The sequence below is a fragment of the Rhinopithecus roxellana genome, chromosome 10 (genome assembly GCF_007565055.1).
Source record: "Rhinopithecus roxellana isolate Shanxi Qingling chromosome 10, ASM756505v1, whole genome shotgun sequence".
Lineage (NCBI taxonomy): Eukaryota > Metazoa > Chordata > Mammalia > Primates > Cercopithecidae > Rhinopithecus > Rhinopithecus roxellana.
Window position 1 is genome coordinate 80,626,389 of NC_044558.1, and position 13,151 is coordinate 80,639,539.

Below are 13,151 nucleotides of genomic sequence, written 5' to 3' on the forward strand. Positions count from 1 at the left end.
TGTATCCATCTTTCTTTCTATCTATCCAGCTATCAATCTTTCTGTCCATCTATCCGAATCATTGGAAAAGAGGTTACAAACATCACATTTTTACCCCTAAATACTGCACTTCAGCTTGCCTCTCCTGAGGGCAACTGTGATACTATTATCACATCTAATAAATGAATCCCATAATTTTATCTATTATTCAGTCTATATTCAAATTTTCCTGACCATCCCAGGAATATCTGTAAGCGTTGATTATTTTTTGAACCAGGATCCGACAAATGATTTTCATGTTTTGCTTTGGTTATGACATCACCTTCTTCTCTTAATCTAGAACAATCACCTGCTTTTTTCCTTTGTAGGACATTGACGTTTGGGGAATCCAGGCTAGCTGACTTAGAAATGTCCCATACTCTGGAGGTGTCTCATGATTTCTTCATGAATGTATATTGTTTTGAAAAATATAGTACAGAATAGAAAGCATTTCTGATCTCTCCATTTGCAGCTCTTCCTCACCGGTCCCTCCCACTTTCTCTCTTACTCAATAGCTGCACCATGTCTTCGTGTCCAAGCAAAAACCTTTCTCTCTCTCTTCCTCTTACTCCTCCAGCCTAACTCATCAGCAAAGCCCACCCGCTCAGCCTCCAACACACACCTAGGCTCTTTCAGCCCTGTCCGTTCACCGACAGCCGTGTGTCCAAGCCACCATCTCCTCTCCTCTTCCCTTCCGACTCGTCTCTGCTCCCACTGGGCCTTGGACAATTCATTCTCCTCTCAGCAGTCTAGGAGTGCACAGATCTCCAGAAAGATGATGGCTGAAGCCACATCCCTCGTTCCTCATTTTCAACGCTCTCTTTGAGCAAATACAACAGTGGGGAGAGGAAAGTACTCGGGGTCTGAAGGGAGGAAGTGAGGGGGAGCCCAGGGTCCCTGAGAGGTAACCATATGCTGGCACCCTCCTCACTGGCCTCACGTCTGCCTCTTCCCACTCCCTGGTTTGCCAGTCCCAGTGAGTTACTGGAACAAAGAACCCTTCCTGGCTTAAAACTTTCCCAGGGCCACCCAGGCTATTTACTTATGTATTTATTTATTTTGAGACGGAGTCTTGTTCTGTTGCCCAGGCTGGAGTGAAATGGTGCTATCTCGGCTCACTGTAACCTCCGCCTGCCAGGTTCAAGTGATTCTCCTGCCTCAGCCTTCTAAGTAGCTGGGATTACAGGCATGCACCACCACACCTGGCTAATTTTTGTATTTTTAGTAGAGACGGGGTTTTGCCATGTTGGTCAGGCTGGTGTTGAACGCCTGACCTCAGGTGATCCACCACCTCGGCCTCCCAAAGTGCTGGGATTACAGGTGTGAGCCACTGTGCCCATCTCGCCCAGGACATTTGGAGCACAATCCCAGCTCTTGGCTTTGGACAACCAGGCTTACCTCTGGCCATTTTGCTCCCACTCAGTGGTCTCCCTTAGTCACTTTTATTTTTTTTTGAGACAGGGTCTCATTTTGTCATCCCGGCTGGAGTGCAGTGGCATAGACAAAGCTCACTGCAGCCTTGACCTCCTGGGCTCAAGCAATCCTCCCGCATCAGCCCCTCAAGTAGCTGGGACTACAGGCATGCACCACCGCACCTGGCTAATTTTTGTATTTTTTGTAGGGAGGGGATCTCGCTATACTGCACAGGCTAGTCTCAAACTCCTGTGTTCAAACGATCCTTCTGGCTCAGCCTCCCAAAGTGCTGGGATTGCAGGTATGAGCTACTACTGCGTCCGGCCCCGTAGCCACCGTGACATTCTTCACAATGCCTGTCACTATCTGGAATTTTCTCACTAGTGGTGTATGTGTACACACACAGGATTATGTGGCAGTTCCCCACCCCATTAGAATAATAACTGACCAGGCGTGGTGGCTCACGCCTGTAATCCCAGCACTTTGGGAGATCAAGGTGAGCGGATCACTTGAGATCAGGAGTTCAAGACCAGCCTGGCTAACATGGCGAAACCGCGTCTCTACTAAAATACAAGAATTAGCTGGGCGTGGTGGCATGTGTCTGTAGCAGGAGAATTGCTTGAACCTGGGAGGCAGAGGTTGCAGTGAGCCAAGATTGCGCCACTGCACTCCAGCCTGGGCAACAAGAGTGAGACTCCGTCTCAAAAAAAAAAAAAAGAAAGAAAGAAAAGTGAAAGACAAGGCCATGCAACTCGACTCTAAGAAGCTAACCACGTGTGACTTTTAAATTTAAATGAATTAAAATTTAAAAACTGTGCTCCTTAATTGCGCCAGCCACATTTGAAGTGCTTGATGGAAACAGGTGTCTGGAGTCACCATACTGAACAGAGCAGTTATAGAATGTTCCCATGACTGTAGAAAGGGGATAGTTTCCCTTTCTCAAAGTTCAATCATTCAGCTCACAGCAGGGTATTCATTTATTTATTTATTGTCCTCCAGGCTGGAGTGCAGTGGTGTGATCTCGGCTCACTTGTAGCCTCCACCTCTGGGACTTGAGCGATCCTTCCACCTCAGCCTCCCTAGTAGCTGGATCCACAAGTGCAGGCCACTACGCTTCTTGGCTAATTTATTTTGTCTTCTTTTTTTGTTTTGTTTTGTTTTGTTTTTTGAGATGGAGCCTGTCGCTGTCCCCCAAGCTGGAGCGCAGTGGCACGATCTTGGCTCACTGTAACCTCTGCCTTTCGGGGTTCAAGCGATTCTCCTGCTTCAGCCTCCCAAGTAGCTTTGACTACAGGCTCGAGCCAAAATTCCTGGGTAATTTTTGTATTTTTAGTAGAGACAGGATTTTGCCATGTTGGCCAGGCTGGCCTTGAACTACTGACCTCACGTGATCTGCCTGCCTTGGCCTCCCAGAGTGCTGGGATTACAGGTGTGAGCCAGAACATCCGGCCCCCTTCCTCCCTTCCTTCCTTCTTTCCTTCCTTCCTTTCCAGACGGGGTCTCATTATGTTGCCCAGACTGGGAGAATAATTTTTTTTATTGGTCCGTATAGATCTGTCTTATTCTTGTTTCCAGCTACAAAATAGTCTATCGTGTAGATCTGTACTGTTTGAGATGGTAATCACTAATCACACATGGCTATTTAAATTTATCTTCTTCATTTTTATTTTTCAGAGATGAGGTCTTGCTATGTTGCTCAGGCTGGACTGCAGTGGCACAATCATAGCGCACTGCAGCCTCAACCTCCCAGCCTCAAGCGATCCTCCCACCTCAGCCTCCCAAGTTGCTGGGACTATAGGTGTGCAGCACCACAGCCAGCTAAATTTAAATTAATTAAAATTAAATAAAGTTAGTCCCTCAGGTGTACTGGCCACATTTCAAGTGCTCAGTGGAAACACATGACTGGAGCCACTGTACTGGGTGGCGACACAGGCCACTTCCATCACTGCAGAAAGCTCTATCGGATGGTGCCAGTGTAGATGGACCACACTTCAGCTAGCAATCCCTTCCTGTTGGATATTCAGCTTGCTTCCAGTATGGTGCTACTAAAACCAGTGCAATGAAAGCTATTCTTTTTCTTTTTCTTTTTCATTCTTTTTGAGATTGGGTCTCACTCTGTCTCCCAAGGTGGAGTGCGGTGCTGTGATCTTGGCTCACTGCAACATCCACCTCCTGGGTTCAAGCGATCCTCCCACTTCTTTCCACTTCTTTCTCCCAAGTAGCTGGGACTACAGACATGCACCACCATGCCCAGCTAACTTTTGTATTTTGTGTAGAGATGAGGCTTCACCATGTTGCTCAGGCTGATCTCAAATGCCTGCCTGCCTCGGCCTCCCTAAGTGCTGGGATAATAGGCGTGAACCACATCACTCAGTCAAGGCTATTTCTTTTTTTAAAATTTAAACAGGGGCCATGCTAAACTACTCTGTATCATTCCAGTTTTAGCATATGTGCTGCCAAAGTGAGCACAAGTATTTTATTTGTTATTGTTATTATTATTTTTTGAGAAAAAGTCTTGCTCTGTCGCCCAGGCTGGAGAGCTGTGGCATGATCACAGCTCACTGTAGCCTCGACCTCCCGGGCTCAAGTGCTCCTCCTGCCTTAGCCTTCCAAGTAGATGGGACTATAGGCATGCACCACAATGCCTGGCTAAATTTTTGTATTTTTCATAGAGATGGAGTAGCACTAGGTTGCCCAGGCTGGTCTCAAACTCCAGAGCTCAAGTGATTGGCGCACCTCAGCCTCCCAAAGTGCTGGGATTATAGATGTGAGCCACTGCATCCGGCTGGCTATATTTATCCATAGATTTTTGCCTTTGTGTGCATATATATCTGAAAGATAACTTCTCAAAGCAAACTTGCTGGGTCAAAGGCCATATGCATTTTAAATTTAGACAGGCTTTGTCAAATTCCCCTCCAAAGAGGTTACACAAATTTACCCTTCTACCAACAGCAGTCAGCAGTGCCTGCTTCCCCACACCCTAATAACACAAGGAGCTTCTCACACTCTGATCTTTGCCTATTTATCTGCTAGGTGAATTAAAGTATCTCACGATAGTTGTTTTTTTTTTTTTTTTTTGGGGATGGAGTTTCACTCTTGTTGCCCAGGCTGGAGTGCAATGGCATGATTTCGGCTCACTGCAACCTCTGCCTCCCAGATTCAAGTGATTCTCCTGCCTCAGCCTCCGGAGTAGCTGGGATTACAGGCGCCCACCATCATGCCCAACTAATTTTGTATTTTTAGAAGAGATGGGTCTTCTCCTTGTTGGTCAGGCTGGTCTTGAACTCCTAACCTCAGGTGATCCACCCGACTCGGCCTCCCAAAGTGCTAGGATTACAGGTATGAGCCATCATGCCCGGTGATAGTTTTACCTTAAAAATTTTTCTGTGTTCCCTCACACAATAAGGACCTCATTGATTATTTCACTTGACAAAGTCACTTTCCACGTGGAAAACACTTCTTGAAGCCCTTGGGATCTCAGCTGGGGACGTGGGGACTTTGCCCTCCAGGAGGGCATCTAATGTTTGTAATGATTGCCTCATCTGTCGTTTGCACTGAGTTCGTGTTGCTAATTATTAGCTATGGTGGATGCAGAGAGAAAGACGGAATTGGATGTGGAACGGCAGAAGCTATGACAAGCTGCAAGAGGGCCTGGCTATCACTGTTTACAAAATTATAATGTTTCTCAAAGGTAATTTTGTTATAAAGTAATTGTGCAGTTTGTTCATTTAACTGTGCAGTTAGTTTATTTGTTCATTTAACAAATAATGGACTGTAGAGATGGGGTCTTGCTATGTTGCCTGGGCTGATCTGGAACTCCCAGGCTCAAGTGATCCTCCTGTCTCAGCCTCCCAAAGTGCTGGGATGACAGGTGTGAGCTACTGCACCCGGCTGGCAGGGCTGTCCTTTTTCACTCGCCCAACCTCAGTGGCTGATGTACTGATTTGCTCCTGGAATCTAAGATTCATGCAGCCACAGAGGGACAACCCTGGCGACTTAGCTGAAGTGTGTAACATTGAAAAGAATTATACCCGGGTGCAGTGGCTCACACCTGTAATCCCAGAACTTTGGGAGGCCGAGGTGGGCTGATCACAAGGTCAGGAGTTTGAGACCAACCTGCCCAACATGGTGAAACCTGGTCTCTACTAAAAATACAAAAATTAGCTGGGCATGATGGCGGGCACCTGTAATCCCAGCTACTTAGGAGGCTGAGGCAGGAGAATTGCTTGAATCCGGGAGGCGGGGGTTGCAGTGAGTTGAGATCGCACCACTGCACTCCAGTCTGAGAGACAGAGCATGACTCCATCTCCAAAAAAAAAAAAAAAAAAGAAAAAGAAAGACTTATGGTGTGCCCATGCTCACAGCCGAAATCAGAAAACAACTCTAAAAACAACCCTAAAAGTCCACCAGTGTAGGCCAGGCACAGTGGCTCACGCCTATAATCCCAGCACTTCGTTCTGCTACGCAGGCTGGAGTTCAGCGGCACAGTCTCAGCTCACTGCAACCTCCACCTCCCGGGTTCAAGCAATTCTCCTGCCTTAGCCTCCCGAGTTGCTGGGATTACAGGTGCCTGCCACCACACCTGGCTAATTTTTGTATATTGAGTAGAGACGGGGTTTCACCATATTGGTCAGGCTGGTCTTGAACTCCTGACCTCAATCTATCCACCGGTCTCGGGCTCCCAAGGTGCTGGGATTACAAGTGTGAGCCACTGCACCCAACCAAGAACACTTTTTATATTTTATTTTCACATTGAAAATCAGTCACATTTGCTTCAGCCTCAAAGAGTGTGTTTATGTGAAATTAAATGAGTGGTGATAGCAAACTGCACTTTTTTCTAAACAGGAAATTTGTTAATGGGTATGGAGTTGTAGTTTTGCAAGATGAAAATGGGGACCGAGTTTCAGTTTGGGAAGATGAAACCGTTCTGGAGATGAATGGCGGCAATGGTTGCACAGCAATGTGAATGCCCTTAGTGTCACACATACAAATGGACAGAATGGTTAAAAACTATGGGCATGTTGGTAAGACATGGAAAAGTATTTAGAAAGCAGGCAGAAATAGGAAGCAATTGTTGAGTCTTCCATTTGGGGGGCTTCTAAAATGTTCCCAGAAGGTGGAGCAGTGCCCCCTCCCAGCGTGGGGAGGTTTCTGTGCGTGCTCACTACGCTGAATTAGGGGCTGGCAAGGGCCCTGGTGAAATGTTACTGAACCTAAATTGAGAGTCCATGGCCCAGAAGCCAGAGCATCTCTCAAGCATATGCAGGCTGTCTTGGCACCCCAGTTCTCTCCAAGGCCGCCACAAAAAACACAAGGCAGCCACAAGGGGGAGTGGGGAGGTGACTCACTCCTAGCCGGGTGCTGGCATCACCTAAGGGAAGTGGGCATGGAGTGTGGTACCTGCAGGCGGCACCACCGTTCCCCACTCCCTCCCTGCACCCCTCCATCTCATCTGTCCTTTAAAAATTGTGATAAAATACCCATAACATAGAACTCATCATTAAAAAAAAATCACCATTTTAACTATTTTGAAGGGTACAGTTCAGTCGCATTTAGGACAATGTTATGCAACCACCTCCTCCATCTAGTTCCAGAACATTCCTTCATCCCCAAAGGAAACCCCTGCACCCGTTAGGAGTCGTCTCCTATTTCCCCCTCTCCCCAGTCCCTGGCAAATACCAATCTGTTTTCTGTCTCTTTTTCTTTTGTTTTTTAGACAGGGTCTTGATCTGTCATCTGGGCTGGAGTGTAGTGGTGCAATCATAGCTCACTGCAGCCTCAAATCCCTGGCCTCGAACAATCCTCCTGCCTCAGCCTCCCAAAGTGCAGAGATAACAGGCATGAGCCCCTCTGTGTTCTGTCTATGGATGTGCTTACTCTGGAGATTTCCTATCAATGGAATCTTGCGCTGTGTGGCGTTTTGTTTCTGGCTCCTCTCACTTTTTTTTTTCTTTTTTTTTTTGAGACAGAGTCTTGCTCTGTCACCCAGGCTGGAGTGCAGTGGTGTGATCTCAGCTCACTGCAGCCTCCGCCTCCTGGGTTCAAGTGATTCTCCTGCCTCAGCCACCCGAGTAGCTGGGACTGCAGGCGCCTGCCACCATGCCTGGTTAATTTTTTTTGTATTTTTAGTAGAGATGGGGTTTCGCCACGTTGGTCAGGATAGTCTCGAACTCCTGATCTCAGGTGATCTGCCCACCTCAGCCTCCCAAAGTGCTGGGATTACAGGCATGAGCCATTGTACCTGGCCCTGACTTCTCTCACTCAGCATCATATTTTCAAGGTCCATCCATGGTGTAGTATGTATCAGTGTTTTAAAAAAAATTTTTTTAAGAGGGGGTCTCTCTATGTTGGCCAGGCTGGTCTTGAACTCCGGACCTCAAGTGATCCTCCTGCTTCAGCCTCCCAAAGTGCTGAGATTAGAGGTGTGAGCCACCATGGCCAGCCAGTATTTCATTTCTTTTTCTGGCTGAATCACATTCCATGGTACGGACAGACCACATTTTCTCATCCATTCATGGGTATTTGACTTGTCTCCCAAATCGTTTTGTAAATGGTGAAAAATGAATGAGTATGATGTGATGTGTCTTTTTGCTTTTTGCTGTTATGAATACTGCTGCTATGAACAGGCACAGATAGGTATTTGGGTGCCTGTTTTCAGCTCTCTTGGATGTATACCTAGGAGTGGAATTGCTGGGTCATATGGTGATGCTATATATAACTTGATTCTTTTTTTTGGTTTCAATCAAGCAGACCGTGAACCAGAATAGGTTCAGAGAGACTCCCTGTACGTTAAACTTGTTGATGAACTGCCAAACTGTTTTCTTCCCCTTCCTTTCTGATTTTGATGAGCAAAACTTCTCAATATAGAGACTTTCAGCTCATCCTTGAATCTCTGCCACTCTCTGCAAAGCAGCCAGGGATTCCCTTAAAGCTTGCACACGACTCTTGCCCCATCCCTGCTTAAACCCCATTAACTGCTTCTTCCCAACGCACACACAAAAAATGCAACTTCCTCTGTGAAGGCTACAAGGCCCTACAGGACCAGGGCCTCCCCATCCTTGCCCCCCGACCACTCAGGTCTGAAGTCAAAGTCATTTCCTTGGAGAGACTCCAAGACTGTCCTATCTGTTGTTCCTCCCACACCGTCTCTGTCTTCTACATGACTCTGATTTTGTTTTTCATCACACTCATCACAGCCGGAGCAGAAGGAAAGATGATACCTCACTGCAGACCACAAGGTCTAGCTGCCCTGGGCCCGTCCCTGGTGCCACCGTCTGTCTCACGGTCTGTGCTCCAACTGCCAAACCAGCTCCTACCACAGGCCTTTTGCACTTGCTGCCCACCCCTACCCAGAGTGCTCTGCTCTCATGGGTGACTTTTTCTCAGTTATTTGGTTTTGACTCAGATTTTACCCATCAAAGAGGCCCTCTGTGGTAGGCTGAACAATGGCCCCTCCAAAGATGTCTGCATCCTAATTTTCTGGGACCTGTGACTGTGTTGCTTTGGGATTAAATCAAAGGTGCTGAGATTGGGAGATGACCTGGGGCTTACCTGGTGGGTTGATGTAACTACAAGAGTCCTTATGAGAGGGACACAGGAGTCAGTCTTGGGGAAGAAGGTGACATGGAGACAGAGGCAGCAGCTGGAGTGATGCGCTTTGTGGGTGGAGGAGGGAGCCATGAGCCAAGGAGTGCAGGCGACCTCTAGAAGCTGAAAAAGGTGAAGAAACGGATTGTCCCCTAGAGCTTCCAGAAGGGATGCAGCCCTGCAGACTCCTTGACTTTAGCCTGGTGGAACCGTTTTGGACTTCTGACCTCCAGAAACGAAAGATAATGAGAAGATAATCAATATGTGTTGTTTTAAGTCACAAGGTTCACGATTTGTTATAGTAGCTAAGAGAAAGCTCCTTGACCAACCCAGGCCCCACCCCAGACAGTCTAAGCTGCTCCTTTCTTAGCCGTTCCCTTATTGTCCTCATTTCATTGTCGCTTGAGTATCCTACAAATGGAAGCTCAGAGCTAGTTCAGAGCATGTGTGTGTGTGTGTGTGTGTGTGTGTGTATATATATATATATATATATTTTTTTTTTTTTGAGATAGGGTCCCATTCTGTCCCCCAAGCTGGAGTACAGTGGTGCAAGATAGGGTCCCACTCTGTCCCCCAAGCTGGAGTGCAGTGGTGCAATCACAGCTCACTGCAGCCTCAGCTGCCCTGGGCTCAAGTGACTCTCCAGCCTCAGCCTCCCCAGTGGCTGGGACCACAAGCACGTACCATCACACCTGGCTAATTTTTAACCATTTTGTAGAGATGAGGGTCTCACCATGTTGTCCAGGCTGGTCTCAAACTCCTGGGCTCAAGCAATCTACCCACACATCAGCCTCCCAAAGTGTTGGGATTATATAGAACCACCACACCCAGCAGTTTGCAAATTTTAAAACTTTCTGACTGTTGCCAATCTGTCCTCCAGAAACATATTGCCAATTCCCAGCTTTACCCACACCAAGGGAGAGGTCGCTTCCCTCTACTGTTGGCATCGTGGCTACAGAAAACACTGCTGTCCTCCCTGAGGGCACCGTTCCCTCCCTCCCCTTCCCTTGACCACCAGTTAAAGGATATGCAGCCTCAGTCTCCCAGGCTCTTGATATTTTCACGTACTGTTCCCTCTGCCTGCAAATCTTTTCCCAGTTTTGAGTGGCAGGCCTATTTTGTCATTCCAGGTTAGTTTAACTCAGAGAGGCCTTCCCTGGCCTCCCAACCTAAGGTTGCCATCAGGTCCTGCCTGATCCTACTATCTGTTTTACTTCTTTACTTAGCCCTTTTGGCTCCCTGGTATTTACTTAAGTCTCCAGCATTCTCCACAAGCAGGGGCCTTGTCTGTTTCACTGCTGTATCCCAGTGCCCAGAACAGTGCTTGACGATAGTAGGTGCTCAATAAATACATGTAGACTAAATAATGAATGAATAATAATATATCTTTTTCTATCTTGGTGAGCTATTTCTGTTACAGTTTTGAGTCTTGTTAACTTCCCAAAGCATCCTTCCTAACTTCAAACAATTCTTAATTAGTTCTCAAGATGGAGTAATAGGAATGGTAGTTGGGTAGGAACATAAACAAGTTTTCAAATGTCAACAATAGTTAATTTTTTAAATACAAGAAGAGACAAAAAGGTGACATATTGTATGACTTCATTTATGGGAAGTATCCAGAACAGGCAGACGCACAGAGACAGAAAGCAGACGAGTGGCTGCCAGAGGCTGAAGGAGGGGGAATGAGGAGGGAGTGTTTAATGGGTACAGGGTTTTTATTTTGGGGTGATAAAAATGTCTGGAACTAGGTAGAGGTGGTGGTTATACAACACTGTGAATATACTAAATGCCACTTTTTAATTAATTTTTTTTTTCTTGAGGCAGGGTCTTGCTCTGTTGCCCAGGCTGGAGTGCAGTGCCATGATCTGGGCTCACTGAAGCCTCTGCCTCCCAGATTCAAGTGATTCTCCTGCCTCAGCCCCCCGAGTAGCTGGGACTATAGGCACCCACCATCATACCCAGCTAACTTTTGTATTTTTAGTAGAGACAGGTTTCACCACGTTGGCCAGGCTGGTGTTGAACCCCTAGGCTCGAGTGATCCTCCCACTTTGGCTTCCCAAAGTGCTAGGATTGTAGGTTTGAGCCATTGCGTTCGGCCACTTTTTAATTTAATTTAATTTAATTTAATTTTTTTTCTTGAGGCAGGGTCTTGCTCTGTTGCACAGGCTGGAGTGCAGTGATGCCATCTCGGTTCACTGCAGCTTCAACCTCCCGGGCTCAAGTGATCCTCCTGCCTCAGCCTCAAGAGAAGTTGAGACTACAGGTGCATGCCACCATGCCTGGCTGATTTTTATATTTTTTTGGTACAGACGGCATCTTGCCATGTTGCCCAGGCTGGTCTCAAACTCTTGGCCTCGAGTGATCCTCCACCTTAGCCTCCCAAAGTGCTGGGATTACAGGCATGAGCCACTGCACTCGGCCTACTTTTTGTTTTTTGGAAGTAGCCCTCTGGACGGGTGTGAGATGGTATTTTACTGTGGTTTCAATTTGTATTTTTCTGGTTATGAGTGATGTTCATCTTTTCATTTGCTTATTGGCCATTTGTATATCATCTTTGGAGATATGACTATTCAAGTCTTTTGCCCCCTCCTGCTTTTTCTTTCTTTTCTTTTTTTTTTTTGTGAGTCAGATTCTCTCGCTCTGTCGCCCAGGCTAGAGTACAGTGGTGTGATCTTGGCTCACTGCAACCTCCACCTCAGCCTCCTGGGCAGCTGGGACCACAGGCACACGCCACCACACCCAGCTAATTTTCTTTGTATTTTTATAGAGATGGGGCTTTCACTATGTTGGCCAGGCTAGTCTCAAACTCCTGAGCTCAAGCGATCCTCCCACCTCAGCCTCCCAGAGTGTTGGGATGAGAGGCATGAGCCACCACACCTGCCCCCGCCATGTTGCTTTTTTTTTTTTTTTGAGATAGGGCCTTGCTTTGTCATCCAGGCTGGGGTGCAGTGGCTGCTCACGGCTCACTACAGCTTCAGTCTCCCAGGCTCAAGTGATCCTCCTGCCTCAGCCTGTACTGGGACTACAGCACTCACCACCACACCTGGCTAATTTTTTCATTTTTTGGAAAGATGGATTCTTGCTATGTTGCCCAGGCTGGTCTCGAACTCCTATCAAGTGCTATATCTACCTTGGCCTCCCAAAGTGCTGGGATTGTAGGCATGAGCCATCATGATAAACTTTTTGCCATTTTAAAAATTGGGTTATTTGTTGATGAGTTTTAGCATATTCATCCTTTGTTAGATATACGATTTGCAAATGATTTCTCCCATTCCGTGGAAGGAATTCTGTTGATTGTGTCCTTTGATGCATAGTAGGCTCTGCCTTTTTATGGAGAAATGTTAAAGAATTCACCAGTGTTTTTTTTTTTTTTTGAAACGGAGTCTTGCTCTGTTGCCCAGACTGGAGGGCAGTGGTGTGATCTCGGCTCACTGCAGCCTCCACCTCCCAGGTTTAAGCAATTCTCCTGCCTCAGCCTCCCAAGTAACTGAGACTACAGGTGTGTGCCACTACCCCCGGCTGATTTTTTGTAGTTTTGGTAGAGACAGGGTTTCGCCATGTTGGCCAGGCTGGTCTCGAACTCCTGACCTCAGTGATCCACCCACCTCAGTTTCCCAAAGTGCTGGGATTACAGAATTCATAAATGCTTTAAAACCATCCCTGACTAGGCACGGTGGCTAATGCCTGTAATCAAAGGCATTAGCCTGTGGCAAATGCCTGTAATCAGAGGCCAAAGCAGGAGGATCACTTGAGTCCAGGAGTTTGAATCTAGTCTGGGCAACATGGCAAGACCCTGTCTCTACAAAGGCCGGGCGCGGTGGCTCAAGCCTGTAATCCCAGCACTTTGGGAGGCCGAGACGGGCGGATCACGAGGTCAGGAGATCGAGACCATCCTGGCTAACACGGTGAAACCCCGTCTCTACTAAAAAATACAAAAACTAGCCGGGCGAGGTGGCGGGCGCCTGTAGTCCCAGCTACTTGGGAGGCTGAGGCAGGAGAATGGCGTGGACCCGGGAGGCGGAGCTTGCAGTGAGCTGAGATCCGGCCACTGCACTCCAGCCTGGGCGACAGAGCGAGACTCCGTCTCAAAAAAAAAAAAAAAAAAAAAAAAAAAAAAATTTTTTTAAATATTA

The 13,151-nt window shown here is 47.2% G+C and overlaps 1 pseudogene; it reads right to left on the reverse strand.

Moving 5' to 3' along the window:
- Window positions 1–3,800: 3,800 nt before the first annotated feature.
- Window positions 3,801–3,900, reverse strand: LOC115900153 (annotated as a pseudogene).
- Window positions 3,901–13,151: the final 9,251 nt, after the last annotated feature.